Source organism: Pipistrellus hanaki (genome assembly GCF_964339955.1).
Source record: "Pipistrellus hanaki genome assembly, chromosome: X".
NCBI lineage: Eukaryota > Metazoa > Chordata > Mammalia > Chiroptera > Vespertilionidae > Pipistrellus > Pipistrellus hanaki.
This window is the reverse complement of record NC_140524.1, coordinates 77,452,173-77,474,277: the sequence shown is the minus strand read 5'-3', so window position 1 is coordinate 77,474,277 and position 22,105 is coordinate 77,452,173.

Genomic DNA, 22,105 nt, shown 5'->3' with positions numbered 1-22,105 from the left:
TGTTAATATACAAATTTGCATTTATATTTTAAAAACCATCTCTAACACCACCAGTGGTAGGCATACCATATTTAGGGAACATTGAAGTTATTAATTAATATCACAGTACATTTTTAAATCATTTATTATTTTTTAAATTATAGTTGATACAATAATTATATTAGATTCAGGTGTACATACGAGTGATTAGACATATATAATTACTAAGGGAACATCCTAATAGATTTTGTGACCATCTGATACCATACATAGTTATTAAAATATTTTGAGTATATTCTCTATGTTATAGTTATTGTCCACATGGCTATTCTGTAATATCTACTTTGTATTTATATATATATATATATATATATATATATATATATATATATATATATATACACACATATATATATATACATTTTTTTAATTGATTTTTTACAGAGAGGAAGGGAGATAGAGAGCTAGAAACGCCGATGAGAGAGAAACATCAACCAGCTGCCTCTTGCACAACCCCCACCGGGGATGTGCCCGCAACCAATGTAAATGCCCTTGACCGGAATGGAACCTGGGACCCTTCAGTCCGCAGACCGACGCTCTACCACTGAGCCAAACCGACTTCGGCCTACTTTGTATTTCCTAATCCCATCACCTTTTCCACCCATTCCCTCCTCCCAAACCTTCTTCCATATGGTAACCATCAAAATGTTCTCATATCTATAGAAGTTTCTGTTCTGCTTGCTTGTTGTTGTTTTTGTTGTTGTTTTAGATTCAATTTTTGATAGATACATATTTTATTATTCATAATTTTAATCTTTTTTCTTCTTTAACATTTCATGTAATTCTGGTTTGTTGGTGATTAATTCCTTTAGCTTTTTTTTTCCTGTGAAGTTCTTTGTCCTTTGATTCTAAATAATAGATTACCTTAGAAGAGTAATCTTGGTGGTAGGTCCTTACTTTTTATTACTTTGACTAGTTCTTACCAGTTCTTTCTGCCCTCCAAAGTTTCTCTTGAGAAATCAGCTGACATTCTTATGGGAGTTCCTTTAGAGCTAATTAACTGCTTTTCTCTTGCTGTTTTTAAGATTCTCTCTTTGTCTTTAACCTTTGGCATTTTATTTGTTTATTTTTAAAATATATTTTTACTGATTTTTTACAGAGAGAAAGGGAGAGAGATAGAGAGTTAGAAACATCAGTTAGTTGCCTCCTGCATACCTCCCACTGGGGATGTGCCCACAGCCAAGGTACATGCCCTTGACCAGAATTGAACCTGGGACCCTTCAGTCCACAGGCCAATGCTCTATCCACTGAGCCAAACTAGTTAGGGACAGCTTGGGTGGACCTACAAGTTTGTGTGGTACAGTCTCAGGGAATTTCTAGGGCAGGGTGAACTATGTGAGCCATGTTGATGGAAACTCAGATGTGGCTTCTACCTGCCTGTTCTGTGGAAGGGGGGAGGGTCTCAGAAAAGAAATGTTGGCCTCTGTCAACTCTTTTACCTGGTGAAAACTGCCCCTTGAGCCTTTTCCCTGATTCCAAAAAATTCAGTTTCTCCCCATATGTCCCTGGGGCTTTTCAACATGTTGCCTCAGCATTAAAGCACAGAGGGAGTGAATAAAAGTAAGCCCAGGTGTGGGCCCTTTAAATGGAACTGCCTGGAACTCAAGCCACTCTTCATCCAACTTAACTCAATCCCCATTATAGCCCAAATTATGCGGACTTCTCTTCTTGTTACTGAAAACCTGGGCTGAAGGGCCTGGTGTGGGGCCAGGACCCCTCAGACCTCAAGAGTACCTCAGCAGCTGATATATCCCTCCTGATCTTTACCCACAACATGTGGGTGTAGGACCAGGTTGTTCCCCATTTCTGTTCCTCCTCCCTGCCTTGATATGACTTATTCTTTACTAATGTCCTGGTGCACAGATTTGTGCACATTGAAAAGAAATTAATTAGAAGAAATATTTTAATATACCTATTTGCCCTTTCTCTATAATAGGAGTGTCAACCAAATTTATGATCGACAATAACAGATCAAAACACACGCATGCAATTGGCACCGGCAAGAGCTTTATATGTATCACCCATGCGTGAGTCAACTTAGCATTTCATATATATATATATATATATATATATATATATATATATATATATATATATATATATATATACTAAAGGCCCAAAGCATGAAATTCGTGCAAGAATAGGCCTTCTTTCCCCTATCTGCCAGCACGGCTTCCCGCTGGCACCTGTAACCTGGGCCTCCCCTCCAGCTGCTGGGTAGGCACCTAGAACCTAAGCTTCCCTCCAGTTGCCTGCAGACACCTGGTACCCAGGCTTCCCCCACAGCCCCAGCTTCATCTAGAAGTTCATCCAAAAGAATGTCCAGAAAGATATCTGGTTAATTAGCATATTATGCTTTTATTATTATAGATTGATAAACTTGCTTAATTAGACCTGTTTTCTGATTTAGCTGAACTTTTCTGAGCCCAATGAAACACCCCAACTTCTCTTTCAGGTAATTGTTAGCAACACAGCAGTAAATATCAAAATGAAGCAGATTATTATTGGAGATCATGCAGGGAGAACAAAGGGTAAAATATTTAACTGTAGCAGTGTTTGACCATATTCTATGCAGTGAGAAAACCTGACATCATTTTCAAGTTCCACCATTACTTACTTCTTTTCAGTAAGGCCAAGTTTCTAAGATTTCTAAATCTCCGTTTTCCAGCTAATGAAAAGAAAATAGGATTCAACCGAGTCTCCTATCTACCTACTCCAGGATTTCTGTAAGGATTAAATGAGATGAGGCATGTGAAAAAGCTTCACTAAAACCTGGTTAAACTGTGAAATGTTTGCAGCTGGTTATAAAGCAAGTTGAATTTGTAGGCTAAAAAACCTCCAAGGAGGCTAGTCACTAGGGAGAGGAAATGAGGCATTGCTATGTGATGTGATTACCCAGTGCCTACAGTGACTGTTTCTGGGCTGATTCAACATATGCAAATCTAACAATGCAATATACCACATTAACAAAATCCTATATAATAAAAGGCTAATATGCAAATTGACTGAACAACAGAACAACCAGTCGCTATGACTTGCACTGACCACCAATTTGCATATTGACAGACCAGCAGGAGGATGGGCGCTCAGCAGGGGGCAGACGGCTTAAGCCAAATTTCCAGGGGTTCTGAGGAGAGTGTCTGATAGGAGCCCGGACTGCAAAGAAGGAAGAGGAAGCGGCCACAGCAAGCTCTTCCAATTCCCTTGCACGGACACCTTACCTCAATCCCCATACCCCTGGGGGGACTAATGGACACCCTATACCAGCCCCTGCACCCTTGGGGGGCGGGCAGGGAGGCTGACTGGATGGGGAGAATATCTAACCTTGTGGGTAGCTGCAGCCCGCACCTGTGACTCCTGATCTCTTCCCTACCACACCACCAGGGCTGCCCACAACAATAGCATGCCAGCCACCACTTGTCAGCACCCCCGAGGCATCCAGGGCCCATGGTCCACTGCTGCCAGGGCCCCTTCACTGGAGCCAGGCATGCCTCTCCTCCCTACAACTCCAGACCCGGGTGGAGGCAGGCCTAAGTGGCCCCAGGGTCAGACCCTCCCCCCTCCCCCCAAAGCAGCAGCACTGTCTCCTCAGCTAAAGTGCACTGAACTTTGCTGGGCATGGCTAAACCCACCCTCCTAGCCTGTCTGGCTCTGCCCTGTTCAGGCCCCCACCCAGCTCCGGAGATTGGAGCTCCACCCTGAGCAGGTAGAGCCACATGCAATTTAAAGAATGGCACCAAGCGAGAAGGTTTGACAGTTACTCCCCCTTTGTCCTTCCCAACCCCCCCCTAATGCCCCATAATGCTCCACCCCCCCACCAGCGCCTCCAGGGATGACCACTGCTAGGGGGCTGCTGGCCAGAGCCCACCCCTCCAAGGACTGTGGAACCCTCTGCAAAGCTTTCATAGCTACAGTCCAGGAAACAACCATGCCCTCTTCCCCTAATCAGCACCTGCTACCTGTGAGGGTACCCATGGGCTTAAAAATAACAATCCCTTCTTGTTTAGACATCACTTACTTGATGGAACATTTCTAGGTTTATTAGCTCAGAACCTCCTCATGACAACCCAGTGAGGTAGGTGGAGAAGAGATTACAATTTCCCTGGTATATGTGTATGTATTCAGAAATGAAGCTCAGAGAGGAAAATGAAGTCCAGTGGTTCCCAAGGTGCAGCACACACCCCACAGGGGGGCAATTCGAGAATGAGTTAACAGTGAATATTTTGCATTTCTTGTGGTCCTAGGGGGCCTCATCTACAGCGTATCCTACATAATAAAAGGTTCATATGCAAATGACCAAATGGTGGAATGACTGGTCACTATGATGTGTGCTGACCACCAAGGGGCAGACACTCAATGCAGGGGCTGCCTCCTGGTGGTCAGTGTGCTTCTACAGGGGAAGCACCACTCAGCCCGAAGCAGGGCTCATGGCCTTCGAGCACAGCGGCAATGGTGGGAGCCTCTCCTGACTCTGCAGCAGTGCTAAGGATGTCCGACTGATGGCTTAGGCCCACTAAGCCATCAGCCGGACACCCCCCTAGGGTTCCTTGACTGCAAGACGGCACAGATCAGGATGAGGGACCCACTCCTCCAAGTACACAAATTTTGTGCACTGGGCCTCTAGTTTAAAAATAATAGAACAAGCCGAAACCGGTTTGGCTCAGTGGATAGAGCGTCGGCCTGTGGACTGAAGGGTCCCGGGTTCAATTCCAGTCAAGGGCATGTACCTTGGTTGCAGGCACATCCCCAGTAGGGGGTGTGCAGGAGGCAGCTGATGGATGTTTCTCTCTCATAGATGTTTCTAACTCTCTATCCCTCTCCCTTCTTCTCTGTAAAAAAAAATAAATATTAAAAATAATAGAACAATAACAACAACAACAAAAAGATCATCAGATTTGTATGGAACCACAAAAGACTGAAATAGCCAAAGCAATCTTGAGAAAAAAGAATGAAGTCGAAGGTATCACACTACCTGACTTCACATTATACTACAGAACTATAACACTCAAAACTGCATGGCATTGGCAGAAAAACAGACTTATAGATCAATGGAACAGAATTGAGAACCCATAAATAAAACTACATGTATAAAGGCAGATAATTTTCAACAAAGAAGCTTTAAACACATGATGGAGAAAAGAAATCCTCTTCAATAAATGGTGCTAGGAAACCTAGAAAGCCACATGCAAAATAATGAAACTAGATTATAATTTGTCTCCATGTACAAAAATTAATTCAAAATGGATTAAAGACCTAAATATAATATCTGAAAAAAAATAAATTAGATAAAAGAAAACATAAGGACTAAACTTATGAACCTTGGTCACAGAGAACATTTCATAAACTTGACCCCAAAGACAAGGGAAGTAAAAACAAAAATAAATGAATGGGACTATATCAAATTAAAAAAGCTTCTGCACAGCAAAAGAAACTGACAACACAACAAAGAGGCAGCTGACCATATGGGAGATGATATTTGCAAACAACAGTTCCAACAAAGGTTTAATATCCAAAATATATAAAGGACTCATAAAACTCAACACCAAACAAACAATCCAATTAAAAAGTGAGCAGAGGTCCTGAACAGACACATTTCCCAAGCAGACACAAAGGACCAACAGCTATATGTAAAGATGTTCAACCTTACTATCAATTAGGGAAATGCAAATTAAAACTTCAATGAAACAACACATCACACCTGTTAGAATGACTATCAACAAGATAAGTAATTAAGAGTGCTGGAGCAGTTGTGGAGACAAGGGAACCCCCTTCCATTGGCAGTGTGAATGCAGATGGGGACAAACACTATGGAAAACAGTATGGTTGTTCCTCAAAAACTTAAGAATAGAGTTACTATATGACCCAGCAATCCCTCTCTGGGGCATTTACCCGAAAATTTGAAAACAGTATTCCCAATGATAAATGTTCCTCCCATGTTCATTGCAGCCCTATTCATGGTGGGCAAGACATGGAAATAACCAAAGAGTCCTAAAATAGAGGACTGGATAAAGACGATGTGCTACATACATACAGTGGAATATTACTTAGCCATGAGAAAAGATGAAATACTTCCATTTGAGATAACATGGATGGACTATGAGAATATTATGGTAAGGAAGTAAGTCATTCAGAAAAAGCTAAAACCACATGACTTCATTTATATATCGGATATAAAACTGAAACTCATGGACACAGATAATAGTGTAGTGTTTACCAGAGGGAAGGGGGTCCTGGGTTGGTAAAAAAAAAGGGGGGGGGGTGGGGCCCTAATATATGGTGACAGAAAATGGTTTGACCTTAATTGGTGGGCACACATAGCAATATGAAGATGTTGTATTATGGAAATGTACACTTGCACCTATATCATCTTATAAATCAATGTCACCCTAATACATTTAATTAAAATTTTAAAAAGGAAAAATATAAAATAAAGTCTATTTTCTCAAATATAACAATTGTAACCCAGCTTTCTTATGTTTCCATTTGCATAAAATATTTTTTAATTCCTTTACTTTCAGTCTGAGTGTGTCTTTTGACTGCATGTATATGGTTTTTGTTTTTGTTTTTTTGTTTTTGTTTTTGTTTTGTAAATCTAGTCATCTACCTTTTATATCTTTTGAGCAAAGCATTTAATCCATCTAAATTTAGAGTGACCATTGATAGGTATATATTCATTGCCATTTTGTTATACTTACTTATATTCCTCTTATTTTCTTTTTCTTAAAGAAGTCTCTTTAAAATTTTGTGTAATACGCCGAAACTGGTTTGGCTCAGTGGATAGAGCGTCGGCCTGCTGACTGAAAGGTCACGGGTTGGATTCCAGCCAAGGGCATGTACCTTGATTGCAGGCACATCCCCAGTAGGGGGTGTGCAGGAGGCAGCTGATCCATGATTCTCGCTCATCAATGTTTCTAACTCTCTATCAGTCTCTCTTTCTCTCTGTAAAAAATCAATAAAATATATTAAAAAAGAAAAAATAAATAAAATTTTGTGTAATACTGTTTGGTGGTGATTTTCTCTTTAGTTTGTTGTCATTGTTATTTTTCTGGAAAGTTTTATTTTTCCTTCAACTTTAAATGATAGCCTTACTGGGTAGTATAGTCTTGGTTGTAAGTTTTTGCTTTTATTCACTGAATATTTTGTGCCAATCCCTTATGACCTGAAATGTTTCTGTTAAGAAATCAGTTTAGGGATTTAAGGGAGCTCCTTTGTAGGTAACTGTCTTTCACTTGCTTTTTTAATATTCTCTCTTTCTTTTTAACCTTTGCCATTTTAATTATGACATGTTTTGGGTGGGCTCATTTGGCTTCATCTTCCTTGTGACTCTGCCCTTCTTGGAATTGTGTGTCCTTTTCTTCACCATGTTGGGAATGCTTTCAGTCATTATTTCTTCCAATAGTTTCTCAATTCCTTGCTATATCTCTTTTACTTCTGGAACCTCTATAATGTGCATGTTGTTTTGCTTCATGTTATTCCAGAGGTTCCATCATCTGTTCTAATTTTTTTAATTCTTTTTTTTTTTTCTTTATGGAACTCTGATTGTTTTGTGTTATTTTGTCTTCCAAATTGCTAATTTGAACTTCCGCTTCATCTATTCTGCTGTTTATTTTTTCTAGTTTATTCTTCATTTCATATACTGTATTATTTACTTCTAAGTGGTTTTTAGAAATAGTTTCTATGTCCTTTTTATCCTTGTTATTTCTTTATTGAATTTCAATCTAAGTTCCTTGAGCTTAAATAATTGTTTTGAACTCTTTAACTGGCCTATTGCTTGCCTCCATTTAATTTAGTTCTTCAGGAGATTTCTTATTTCATTTGTGAATGTTTCTTTGTCTCCCTATTTTGTCTGCATGTCTGTATTTGTTTCTGTGTATTAGGTACACCTGCTATGACTTCAACTCTTGGTAGGCTGGCTTTTTTATATGACCAGTGGAGCTATTTGATTTATTATCACTAAATACCTGAGCTGGTGCTTCAGGAATATTCCTTATATGTGTATGTAAGACTTACTCTTTTAGTTGCATATTGATTGCTGTTGGACCATCTATGGGTGAGATTGACTATCAGGCTGACAGATTGTTAGGATTATCCAGAAAGACAGTGTATGAGCTTGTGTGCAGGGGCTGACCCATGAAGTACAATGTGTCCCAGTTGTGTTTGGTCTTTCCATAATTTCCCTTTGGGTGGGATACTTGCGGAGCTCTGATGTGGTCTGAAGTATCCATTAGCTGTGCTGGTTTTAAGGACACTTGGGATAGCTCTTGTGGGTAAATGTCAGATATTGTCTATGACTACCCCTAATTTATCTGTTAGGGGATACAAAGTAATTCATAACTGGTATTTGCCTCTGCTAGGACTCAGTTTATGTGAAGAAGGTCATGCTGCATATCAAAGTTGTTGTCTACCAATATTAACCATGAAGCAGGTCATGAAAAGGCCCAAGGCACCTTGAGATCTAACTCCTCCTTTTGAGTGCCCGTTAGGCTCATTCACTAAAAGAGCCTCCAATATTTTGCAAGTTGTATGAGTTTGGTTCTCAATGAGCCACCAGGTAGGGGCCAGTATTGTAAACCAGGTTGATATAGATTCAAACTCAGTACCACTGATGGGGTGCATCAAGGTCAATCACCATCCACCTGAAATCACGTAGAACTGGGTAGTGGGAAACGTCCTGAGGGAATCATGGTGGGGCCAGTAAAATTTATCAAGCTAAAACATTAAATTTGGCCTTGTCCAGGGAGAGCACTGCACAAAAATGTTGCACCAATCTGATTGTGTGGGGAAATATGGCACTTGCCCTAAAGCCACACATGTTAGTTTCTACCTGTTTGTTTCTCACACTTTCTGAGTCTGCCCAGACTCCCTTGAGAGCTTTACAAGGATTGCAAAGAAGGCTGAGGCTGGCTACAGCCAGCAGATTACTCTGCAGCATTAGAACTTGGCAGTGTGGTACATAGTGAGTTGAGAGCTTGGGGCTAGTTCATCTCCTAAGGCCAATGCTGTGACAGGGAGGAAATGGCAGTGATCATGAGAAAATAGACCCTCTTTTCTAAAGCCATTTCACTCAGTCTCTCCTTCTGTATTTCAGAGACCTCCAGAGTCTGCCTGGACTTCCTTGAAAGCTTTCCAGAAAAGACTGCAATGCAGGGCAAGGCTGGCCACAGTCAGTAGACTCATCTGCAGGGCATGAGATTGACAGGATAATGAGTCTGGAAAGTGGAGCTATTGCATCTTCTTGGCAGATACTGTGTTGTGGAGGTACCAATCAGGTGCAGGAGAAAATTGGTCCTTTGCCTAAAGCAGTGTTTTTCAACCTTTTTTGGGCAAAGGCACACTTGTTTCATGAAAAAAATCACGAGGCACACCACCATTAGAAAATGTTAAAAAATTTAACTCTGTGCCTATATTGACTATATATAAAGTAATTCTCTTGAATAGGAATCAAATAAACACAAAGAAAGTATTTTATAATTACTTTATTATGAAATATTAAGTAAACAAAATAGTGAAAAATTATAAAATTCTTGTCTTGTCTGCACCTACGGCACACCAGGCAACATCTCGCGGCACACTAGTGTGCCGCGGAACAGCGGTTGAAAAACGCTGGCCTAAAGTGTCTCAACTCATTCTCTCCTGCGTTTCTCTGATAGCCTGTGAGTCTACCCAGACCTCCTTGAGAGTCTTCCAGAAGTTCTGCAATGTATGCCTAGGTTGTCTGTAGCTAGTTAATTTTTCCACATGTCAGGAGCTTAGAAGAGTGAGGCCACAGGTTATAGGTGTATGGAGCTTGTGCATTTCCCAGGCAGATGCCTTATGGATGTGTGTGTTCAACCCAGGAAAAATGACATATGTGGACAATATGGGAGAAAAACTCATCACAGGAACTAAGGTGGATGTTTCCTCAGCCCTCTCCTTGAATCCACAAATCCAATATTTTTCTTTGTGACTACAGTCTGCTCTGACCCACAGTCCCTCTATCACAGATCAGGGTGAGTATCCACAAATGAGTTTTATGTTTTGACCTTTCAGAGGGCACCTGGATTTCTAGCAGAATCTTTCCTCACCTAGGCAGATTAATTAACCACTGATTTTTCAGTCACATATTATGTGGGTTCCTTTTCCCAGTACTTATGTTCTGGGCTGGGGAGCCCAGCATAGGGTTGAGACCCCTTGCTCCTCAGTAGGACCTTTGCAACTGAGATATTCTTCTGGATTTTTAACAGCCACATATGGACTTAGGCTAGCCCTTTTTGTGTGTGTGTCTGCCCTTCCTAGCAGATTTCACATGGCATATTCTGTATATGTTTTATTATAAGACTTCTATTTAGCTAGTCTTCAGTTGGCTATTCAGGTTGATTGTTCTATATGTAGTTGTAATTTGGTTCTGAAAGGAGATGGATATAACTTGCACCTATTCTGACATTATCTAAATGTTGAAATTTGTAAATGTTATTCTTTTTGCTGTTTTCACCCATGAGCCCCCTCTCTAGAACCCATCAGTTTATTCTCTGTATCTATGAATTTGTTTCTATTTTGCTTTGGTTATATAAATGAGTTAAATAATATATTTGTCTTTGTTTCATTTATTTTATCTAACTAATACCCTCTAGGCCCATATATATTGTTGCAAATGGCAAGATTTTATATTTTATGTCATTGTATGCATAAATAACACATTTTTTTTTATCTACTTATGTATTGATGGACACTTTGGTTGCTTCCATATGTCAGTTATTGTAAATATAAGATACAATGAATATAGGGGTATATATATCTTTTTTAATTAGTGCCTTTGTTTTCTTTAGATAAATACCCAGAAGTGGGATTTCTGGGTCATATGGCAGTTTGGTTTTTCAGTTTTTTGAGTAATCTCAATACTATATCCCATAGTAGTAACAGAAATTTGCAATCCCACCAATAGTAGCTTTGGTGTCTTCATATCCTTGTCAACTCGTTATTTTTAAACTTCCTGATAATTTTCATTCTGAGAATTGTGAGGTAACATCTAATTGTTTTGATGTGCATTTCCCTGATGATGGTTTTGAACATTTTTTATATCTCTGTGGGTGATCTATATGACTTCTGTGGAGAAATGTTTAATCAGGCCCTCTGCAAATATTATAATGGGATAGTTTGGGTTTGTTTGTTTTCCATATTAAGTTATATGTGTTATATATATATTTTGGATATTAAACCCTTTTAGGATATACCATTTACAAACATCTTTGTCCCATTCAGTTGCTTATCTTTTTTATTTGTTAATGGTTTCCTTCATTGTGCAAAAGCAATTTACTTTGATGTAGTGCCATTTGTTTATTTATTTATTTATTATTTTTTTGCATTTGTTGCCTTTGATTGAAATGTTATATCCAAAACTAAATATATATTGCTAAGACCAATGTCAAAATGTTTACTGTCTATATTTTCTTTTAGGAGATTTTTAGCTTCAGATTTTACATTTCAATATTAAATCCATTTTGAGTTTATTTTTTTATATGGTATAAGAAAGTACTCTAGTTTTATTTTTTGCTACTGTGGTCTTTTGTTGAACTGTGGTTTATCATCTGGCACCCTGTGCTCTAGTTAGCAAATGTTAATTTAATAAGGTTATAATGCATATCTTCTATATCACACAATTAAATATTAATTTGTACATCAATACATTACTGTGTAACCATGTCACATTGAATAAAATGTGTGGTTTATAATAATGCTTTCTGATTCTATGAAAGAATAAAATTCATATCTAACATTAGTTTAAGGCATTTACTCTGAGTACATGCAGACAGATATAAATGTAAATCTTTTTACCTAATAAAGCAGGCTATGATGGCAAAGGTTCTTTTTAGTTTCCTTATTAGTAAAAATATGAATAATACCAGTAATACTTAATAGGGTAATTTGATTCATCTTGAAAGAAATCAAGATAGGAAAGTGTGGAATAAATGTATTTTTTATTGTTTTATAGGTTGCCTTACAGTAGTTGATTTATCACTAATCACAGAGAATCATGGGAGGTAAAATAGAGATCATCCTGATAGAACATGGATCTACAAGGATAGACCTATTCTAGGATATCATGAAACATTTTGTTAATTAACATATTCTAGGTCATTGCATAAGACAAAGGACATCATAGTAAAACATATATTACTACAGGCCCGGGGCATGAAAATTCATGCACTGGAGGAGGGTCCCTTAGCCTGGCCTTCCTCCTCTCACAGTCTGGGAGCCCTCAGGTGACCTAGCGATCAGGGGAAGGCAACACCTCCATCACACCTCTGCTTCTGCCACTGCCAGCAGTGCAAGCCTTGGCTAGGCCTGATTACCTGAGCCTAAGGTGGCCCTGGGTGGCTGGACAGCTGCCATCCGAAGCTTGCCTGTGCCTTGGGCCAGCCCTGGGAACCTGGGAAGATGACAGTGAGACTTGCCTGTGTCTCAGCTAACCCTGGGTGGCTGGGGCTGAGGAGACTGGGGAACTCTGGAGACAAGCGTGTAGAGCAACTGGGTCCACCTGGGGCCGGCCCCGGCCTTGCCATGTGCCTGCCATCCTGGCAGGACTGAGGGGACTGGGTGCTACCATCTTGTGGCTGTGGGTGCTGCCATCTTTGAGGGTGTGGCAGTAAATTACCATATTCCCTCCTTATTGACTGTGGGCACCACCATCTTTGAAGGCAGGGCAGTCAATTAGCATATTCCCTCCTTATTGGCTGTGGGCACTGCCATCTTTTGCAATGGTGTGAGGGTCAATTAGCATATTCTTACTTTATTAGATAGGATGAGACTTAAAAGCACATATTCTGAAATCAGACTTTACCTGGATTGTAGAACTGCCACTTACTGTGGGACTACTTAACTCTCTGTGAAAGATGGGGAATAACGCTTTCCACATAGGATTTTTAAAAATATTCAATTACTTAATATAAACAAAGTAATTTGCAGTGCCAAACAATTAGTTGCTGCCTAATAAGTAGCATCTATATTATTCATACCCAGTCAATAAGAAATGAGATTTTAAATCATAAGAAAAGTCTGTCATTTCACTTTCACTACAAACCAAAAACATGGGCATCAAAACAGGTATAATGGGAAATCTTTGCCTACAAGAGAATAGTATGACTCAAAAATTATTCCCTTCTAATTATGTGATTTTTTTCAGAAAGACAAAGCATATATTTATGAATATATTAGTTCATTCATTATTCCCTATTTCATTCATTTATCAAAAATTTATTAAGAATATATTTGTGAAACTACTACATTTGCAACAAACATCTAGCCACCTAGCATGTACTAGCACAAGACCAGTGTCATCATTACTGTCATGTGGGGGGAAAAAGTATTAATACGTAGAAGATTTTAAGAGATTTATCTAGGCTAATATTTTCCAAACTATATTTTGGCGAAATCTAGTTCCCCATAAGATATTACTACCTATTTGATTAAAAATGTGTTTAATGATAAAATTGAGAAGTTGTATATATTATATCATGCTAATTGAAGGTCTACAAAGTATATTAACACATTAAATACTCTGAGAATTACTGCACCAAACAAATATATTTACCTTGGTTTACTTCAGAAATTTCAAGATGTATTTGATCATAGAAACCCTTCTTTATGCAAACTTATTAAAAGCACAAAAGATATAATAGACCCAGGGAACAAAATTTGAGAGAATCTGTCTAATTCAACCCTGGTTTGCAGATGAAATAACTAATGATTAGAGAACAAAACTAGCCTCTTTCATATTACAGTTTCTCATCAGATAATTGAGAGGTAAGAGGCTCAGTCCAGTGCTTTTTCTACCTCACCATGAAGATTCCAAGGAATGGAATTCTCTTTGCTTTACTTTCTTAAAGACATTTGGAAAGAGATTATATAATGTTATGATATAGTTTGTGAATGCCAAACTACAACTTTAGTTTTAACTGATTTAGAGGATAAATTCCATAATTGCATCATCTCTATAATGAAAGACATAAAGGTATCAATTATAAATTATACATATAAATTTTATATAAGTGGTACCTATGAATTTCAGAGGCACAAAATAGAACTATTTTCCATTCTTTGTTTTCTGACCTCCTTCTAAAAATACCACTTGCAAAAGATAAATATAATTTAGTAAATTTATTAATAAATAAAAAGAATATAGAAAATAAATAGAGTCGGGATATAAAATATCTCAGTAATACAGAGAACATAACAAACTGTTACTGCTCTTTGGAATGAGTAGTTTTAACAAAGTATGCAAGAATCATTTTCTCTGGTTGAGTGTTGATTCCCCAGTGTGCTCTCAGTAAGTAATTAGAATGGCCCAGTGAATGTCAGCATCAGCTTGTTTATTCTCATTATTTTATCATTTTAAAAACCCTCTAGGTGATGAGACATGCAGTATAGAACATAATTACCATTATTAGCATACTAATTGGACACAAAATAGGCCAACTACAAGGTAGCCAACTGAATAATTTCACATTAATCAAACACCATAGTGAATAAGCCTATTGTTAAATTGACAGCTTCCATAATTGGCAATACTTTGCAGTGAAATATCAGAATTTTCTTGTAATATCTCTCCAGTGTCAAATAATGTAGTAAATTTCCATGTTCTTATCTTCAAGTATAAGCACCTAGCTCAACTTTAAAAAACACACATTATAATGAGGATACTAGTCTTTTTAACAACTGGCCTAAGTATTTAAACCCTTCAGCAAGAGATGTGAATGATAACCAAACAAAAAAGCTATAAATTAGTTACTTGTTGCTGTATATTGTTTTATTTATAAATATATATTCTGCTAAACCCAAAAGACACTTCACTACATTAATAGTCTCTTGAAGATGGTCTACTTTATAAGAGTGCAAATATGACACCTGGCAGTAATCCCCTTCTTAACAATGTAATTTTATATGTATTGGCAGTTAGAGGCCCTAACTGCTTCATGCCAGCAGTATATTTTTACTTTTCTGCAGATAAGTACAGCTGGTGTAGACTAAAATTATTTCTCAGTAAAACAGAATCATTATGAAGTCTCAATGAATCACCTTTGCTGAATTTCATTACATCATCTACCTATTAAAAAAATCACAAATGGTCACCAACTGCCCTCAAGATTCGACTCTCAATAGAGCACCATTTAAGGATTTCTACAATTTGACCACAGGAGGTTTTTTTTTTACTGATCCACAAAATAATTTTGTCCCAACCAGTTAGTATCCTCTATGTCAAATATCCATACCATTTATAATTATTTATGCATATATTTTCATGTTTTCTACTCCTAGATTACCTGCCCCTTCTTTGATACTTAACCCCTTCTTTCATACTTTACTTTTCCTCAAAGCAAACTCAAATCCTTCCTCTGTGGAGTTTTTTTTTTTTTTTTTTTTGACTATTGCAACTGAAGTTGGTTCTTCTCTTGATAAGCTTCTATTATTTTTACTATTTATATTTAATATATTCATTTTCCTGTAAACACTGAGCATCTATTAAATGCCAGTCCCAACATTTAATGACAAAAAGATAAAGATGGCTCTGCCAGGATTCCCCTTAAAATTTCATAGGTATGGCTCTATCATATATCTATATTATGATACATTAAAAAAAAATGTTTTTATTGATTTCAGAGAGAGTGAGAAAGGGATAGAAACAGCAATGATGAAAGAGAATCAGTGATTGGCTTCATCTTGCACAGATCCTACTGTGGATTAAGCCCACAATTGGACATATGCCCTGACTAGGAATTGAATTGTAATCATCTGGTTCATGGATTGATGCTCTGCCACTGAGCCACACCAGCTGGGCTATATTATGCATTTTTTGAGAGTAGAATTCTTATGCTTTATTCTTGTTGTATACCACAACAGTGAGCACATAGTAGATCATCTAGAAAAAAAATAATAGAATAAATGCCTATTACATTTCCTTTCCCACAAGGCTAATTGAAGCTACATGTCATTGTCTTTTAGAGCCTCCTTGTACTTATTTCAAGTTCACTATTTTTTTCTCCCCTATAATACTCTTTTTTTAGTAACACTTTCAAAGATTTTCCTATATTTTCGTGCTAGAATTAGTTAAGTGATGAGCTGGGAAATTGATTTCTATATTAACTTCTAAATCTGGGCCTTTCAACTAACTTAATTTCATCCCTTAATTTATCTGTATATTCCCTTTTCTATCTACAAAACAAAGAGGATGGACAACATTAACAATCAATGTAAGTAGCATCATGTGAGTAGCATTATTGAGATACTAGAGGCCTGGGGCACAAAATGCATGCATGGGGTGGGGGGGAGACCTGCACCCTCTCCAATCTGGGAGCACTCAGGTAATGTCCTACTGATGGCTTAGACCTACTCCCCATGTTTTCTCTGCTGTCTGCAGGACCTGCCTGCTCCATACCACAGCAATAGGCAAGCAGGCCATGCTGGATGCTGCCTGTAGGCCACTCTTGCCTACTCCTGGGTTGCCCAGGGGATGGCCAAGCAAACCCAGCTGTCTGCTGTCAAGCTGCACAGCAGCCCTTGCCTCCCAGGGAGGTATTGGTCCCAGAGGCTGCGGGCTTGGCGCCCATTCCCGGGACCTAGGCCACTTGGCACCACCCTGCCCCTGTCCACTTGGTGCCTGCATATGCAAATTAACCCGCCATCTTTGTTGGGTTAATTTGTATACTTACTCCTGATTGGCTGGTGGGAGTCACAGAGGTACAGTCAATTTGCATCTTTCTCTTTTATTAGTGTAGATACATAGATAGGTAGATGACAGATGATAGAGATAGATAGATAGATAGATAGATAGATAGATAGATAGATAGATAGATAGACAGATTATGGTTGATAGTATTGCAAATGTCTCCCATTCTCCCCCCCATTTTATCCCTCTCATCCCAGCCCCTACCCACGCCTAGGTCTTCACCACCTATTGCTTGCATCCATAGGCTTTGCATATAAGTATATAAGTTCTTTGGTTTATCTCTTCTCATCCCCCCAACCTCACACCTAAGAATGTCAGTCTATTCAATACCTCCATGCTTTGGGTCTTATTTTGTTGCTTGATTCATTTTGTTCATTAGATTCTACAAGTGAGTGATATCATGTGATATTTGTATTTCTCTGATTTGCTTATTATACTTAACATAATATTATAGTTTTGAGGTCCATCCATGCTGTTCCAAAGAGATCCCTCTTTTATATAGCTGCATAGTATTCCATTGTGTAAATGTCCCACAACTTTTTATTCACTCATCTACAGATGGGCATGTGGGCTGATTCCAAATCTTAGCTATTGTAAACAACACTGCTATGAACATAGGGGTGCATATAATCTTTGTAATTAGCATTTTGGTTTTTTTAGGCTATATTCCCAGGAGTGGGGTCACTGTGTCAAATGGAAGTTCCATTTTTAAATTTTCGAGGAAACTCCATACTATTTTCCATTCTGGCTGCACAAGCCTGCATTTCCACAGGCAGTGAACTAATGTTCCCTTTTCTCTTCATAATCGCCAGCTCTTGTTGCTTGTTGATTTTTTTAAGATAGTCATTCTGACAGGTGTGACATCTAGTTGAGATTTTAATTTACATTGTTCTAATGATTACTGACTTTGAGCATTTTTTCATATGTTTCTTTGCATTTGTCTATCCTTTTTGGAAAAATGTCTATTCAGATCCTCTGTCTTTTTTTAAATTGGATTGTTTGTCTTCCTTTTGTTTGTGTATCATTGACAAATATGTTCTACCATACACTAGGTTCCCTTTTCAATTTGATGTTTTATGGTGTGTGTGTGTGTGTGTGTGTGTGTGTGTGTGTGTGTGTGTTTCTGTGCAGAAGCTTTTAATTTTGATGTAGGTCCATTTGTTTATTTTTTTATTTTGTTTCTTTAGCCTTACATGTATTGTTGAAATTTCTGCTTCATGAGATGACTGATATTTTACTGCTTATGTTTTCTTCTAAGATTTTTATGGTTTCATGCCTTACATTTAACTCTTTTATGCATCTTGGGATTATTCTTGTGTATGGTGAAAATTGGTAGTTCAGTTTCATATTTTTGCATTTGTCTGTCCAGTTTTCCCAGCACTATTTGGTGAAGAGACAATCTTTACTTCATCTTATATTCTTGCTTCCTTTGTCAAATAATAATTGACCTAATGCTGTGGGTGGATTTCTGGGTTCTCTCTTCTGATCTATTGGTTTGTAAGACTGTTGTTGTATTTATACCAAGCTGTTTTTATTTTAATGGCTTTGTAGAATAGTTTTATATTTGGTATTATGATCCTGTCAGCTTTGTTCTTTCTCCAGATTGCTGAGGTTATTCTGGGTCATTAATGGTTTCATGTAAGCTTATAGCTTTGTAGTATATTTTGATATTTGGTATTATGATCCTGCCAACTTTGTTCTTCTTTCTTAAGACTGCTGCAGCTTTTTGGGCTCTTTTATGGTTCCATATAAATGTTTGGAGTATTTGTTCTAGTACTGTGAATTATCCAGTTGGTATTTTAATAGGGATTACATTTAATCTTTAGTATGCTTTCAGTAGCATGGACATTTTAATGATATTAGTTCTTCCAATCCATGAACATGGTATATGTTTCCATTTGTTTGTATCTTCCTCTATTTCTTTTTAAAATGTCCTATATTTTTCCAAGTACAGCTCTTTTACCTCCCTGGTTAAGTTTATTTCTAGATAATTTTTTGTTGTTGTTTCAATGGTAAATGGGATTGTTCATTTAGTTTATTTTTCTGAGATTTCATAATTGGTTTACAAAAATGCAACTGATTTTTTGGATATTGATTTTTGTATCCTAATTCCTTGCTGAATTCATTTATTAAGTCTAGTGGTTTCCTTGATTGGGGTTTTCTATGTACAATATCATATCATATGTGAATAATGACAGTTTTACTTCCTCCTTTCCAATTTGAATGCCTTTTATATCTTCTTGTCTGATTGTTATGGCTAGGACTTCCAGTACTGTGGTGAATAAGACTAGTGAAAGTTGACATTCTTGTCCTGTTCCTGTTCTTAAGGGAAACACATCATGCCAATTGAGTATTATGTTTGCTATAAGATTGTCTGTTATAGCCTTTATCATGTTGAGGAATGTTCCTTTTATTCTGAAAATGATAATTGTTTGTCAGAAATAGAAGTTTATCTTAATCTCACACAAAATCTGGGTTTGTATTTCAGGATTAATATGATAATTCCAAAACTATCAGAAAACTAGGATGCTTCTACATCGTTGCATTAATATCTTTAAAAATGCAAGTTTCATCTTTTGATCTAAGATGTCTGTTTCAGTTTCCAACATTTTGATCCCATTTCAGCTAGCAAGAAGAAGTAAAAGTGAAAGGATACCGGAAATGTTTGTATATAAGCAGAAAACCCTAGGTATGGCACACACCACTTTTCTCTTTCACCATAAGCCAATACTTAGCCATATGGCCACAGCTTGCTGCAAGCAAGGCTTGAAATTGTAATCTTCAACTGAGAAGTATGATCTTAAGAAATACTAACAATTTTGTTAATATATATGAAGTAGCTATTTTTATGGGAGAAAACTGTAAATTATTGTCAAAGGTAGGATGTCATAATAACATGCCAACTTCCCTTCTTTACCAATGCCCTTCAGTGTCCATCAAGAAAAATTAACTCTTCCTTACCCTCCTCAACTGTGCTTTTAACTCTCCTGATACACATTAGTGTCACCTGCAGAATCAATTTTTTTATTTTTTCCTCACTAGATTGTACCTTTTTAATTATTACATTTTTATTTTTAATCAGTATCATTACTGCTATTATTTTACCTTTTTTTAAGTGTCATTTTATTTTCTCTTTATTTTGCTTTGGAATTATTGTTCTACATTCTATTTTCATCTTTCCTGTAGCATCATTTTACTCTATCTCAACTTTACATTTAAACCAACACTCTCTTCCTCACTTTCCCCCTTTTGTTGTCCTATTTCTCTTACCTATTCCTATTTTAGATTTTCCCTATTCCTTCTTTTTGCCACATGTTAAAAATTAATCCTACCTATATATCTAATTTCCAATCCCCTGCTCTAAGTCCATACACACTTCTCTCCTCTCTTTCTTCACTATCCAATTATTTTTTATTGTCCTTTTGTTGTTGTTTGCTTGATTGTTGATTATATTGCTCTTTTTATGCTTGTTTGGGAGATTAGTTTTTCTTTTTCTTTTTGTTTATGTTTTTTTTGTTTGTTTTTTGCTTCTGTTTTTCCTCATACTGCCTAATATTAGTTGTTGTTTGCAGTTTACACTCATCTCTAGGTATTTATTGCTTACATATGTTGAAATTAATGGCTGTATTATTGGATTTTTCTCCCCATATAAATAGATTTTTCTCCTCTTCTTTTTTAATTTCTTTCTTTTCTCTCTTACATTTTTTCCTACTTTCAATTTCATTTTTGCACTCATATTTTTTTTCTTTCTTATCCCCTAATTCACTTTTCTTTGGTAGTCACCTTTATTCGTGATTATTAGTATCATGAATATATTTGTGTTCAGTGCCTTGTGCACTGTGACTAGTTGTCTTGTATTTTTGCCTTTAAACCAATGCAGGAGAGAGAACTACATAACCAAACACCTGGAAAAGAGAGATCATGGGGAGAAAAAGAAACAGCTCGCATATGAAAGAAAAGCAGGTATCACCAGAAAAGGGAGTAAATGAAAGAGAGGCAAGCAACCAGTCAAAAAAAGAATTCAGAGAAATGGTCATAAGTGGCTGCAAAGAAAGGAAGACAAATTCAACAATATGTGTAAGAACCAAGAAAAAATGAAAACCATCGTTTCTGCAATAAAGAACTCAATAGAAAACATCAAGAGTAGACTAGAAGAAGCAGAGGACAACATCAGTGAGCTAGAATACAGGGTAGGAAAAATATACCCAAGCAGAGAAGCATCTAGAAAAAAAATTAAAAAGAAGGAGAAGAACCTAAGGGAACTTTGGGACAACACAAAACAAAACAGCATCCTCATAATAAGGGTACCATAAGGAGAGGAAGCTGAGTAAGGAATAGAAAACCTGTTTGAAGAAAAAATGAAAGAAAACTTCCCTGATATAGGGAAGAAAAAATCCACACAAATCCCAGAAGCTCACAGAGTCCCAAACAAAATGAACCTGCAAAGACCGATGCCAAGGCACATTATAATTAAATTGGCTAACACCAGTGACAAAGTAAGAATCTTAAAAGTGACCAGAGAGAGGCAGAAAGTTCCCTAAAAAAGATCCCCCATCAGCCTGGCAACTGATTTCTCAAGAGAAGCACATTAGGCCAGAAGAGAATGGAATAGAATATACACAGTCATGCAAAGGAAGGAGCTGAACCCAAGAATACTGTCCCCAGCAAGGCTATCAATCAAAACTGAGGGGGAAATCAAGAGATTCACAGACAAAAACAAAGGACTAAGGGAATTTATCACTTCCAAGCCAGCAATGCAAGAAATGCTAATGAGTCTGCTATAAAAAGAAGAAATAGGAAGTAAAGAAGGAACACAGGGCTAAAGAATAAAAATGGTAACAAACAAGTACCTATTAATAATAACTTTAAATGCAAATGGATTAAATACCATAGGGTAACTGAGTGAATAAGAAAACATGACCCATATGTCTGTTGTCTACAGGAGACCCCACCTCAGAAAAAAAAAATGCAAACAGACTGATGGTGAAGGGATGGAAAAAGATTTTCCAAGTGAATGAAAATGAAAAAAATAAAAGATGGGGTAGCAATATTTATATCTGACAAATTAGATTTCAAAGTGAAGGACATGACAAGAGATAAGAAAGGCCACTTCATAATACTTAGGGAAGCAATTCAACAATAAGAAATAATAATGGTAAACATATACACACTTAAGACAGGAAAACACAAATAAATTTAAAAAAAAAAACACTCCTGGAGGATATCAAGGGAGAGATTAAAAGCAATATAAACATAGTAGGAGACTTTAATACTCCACTATCACCATTGGACAAATACTCTAAACAAAAAATCAGCAATGAAACATCAATCTTAAATGACTGACTAGATCAGATGGATTTAATTGAC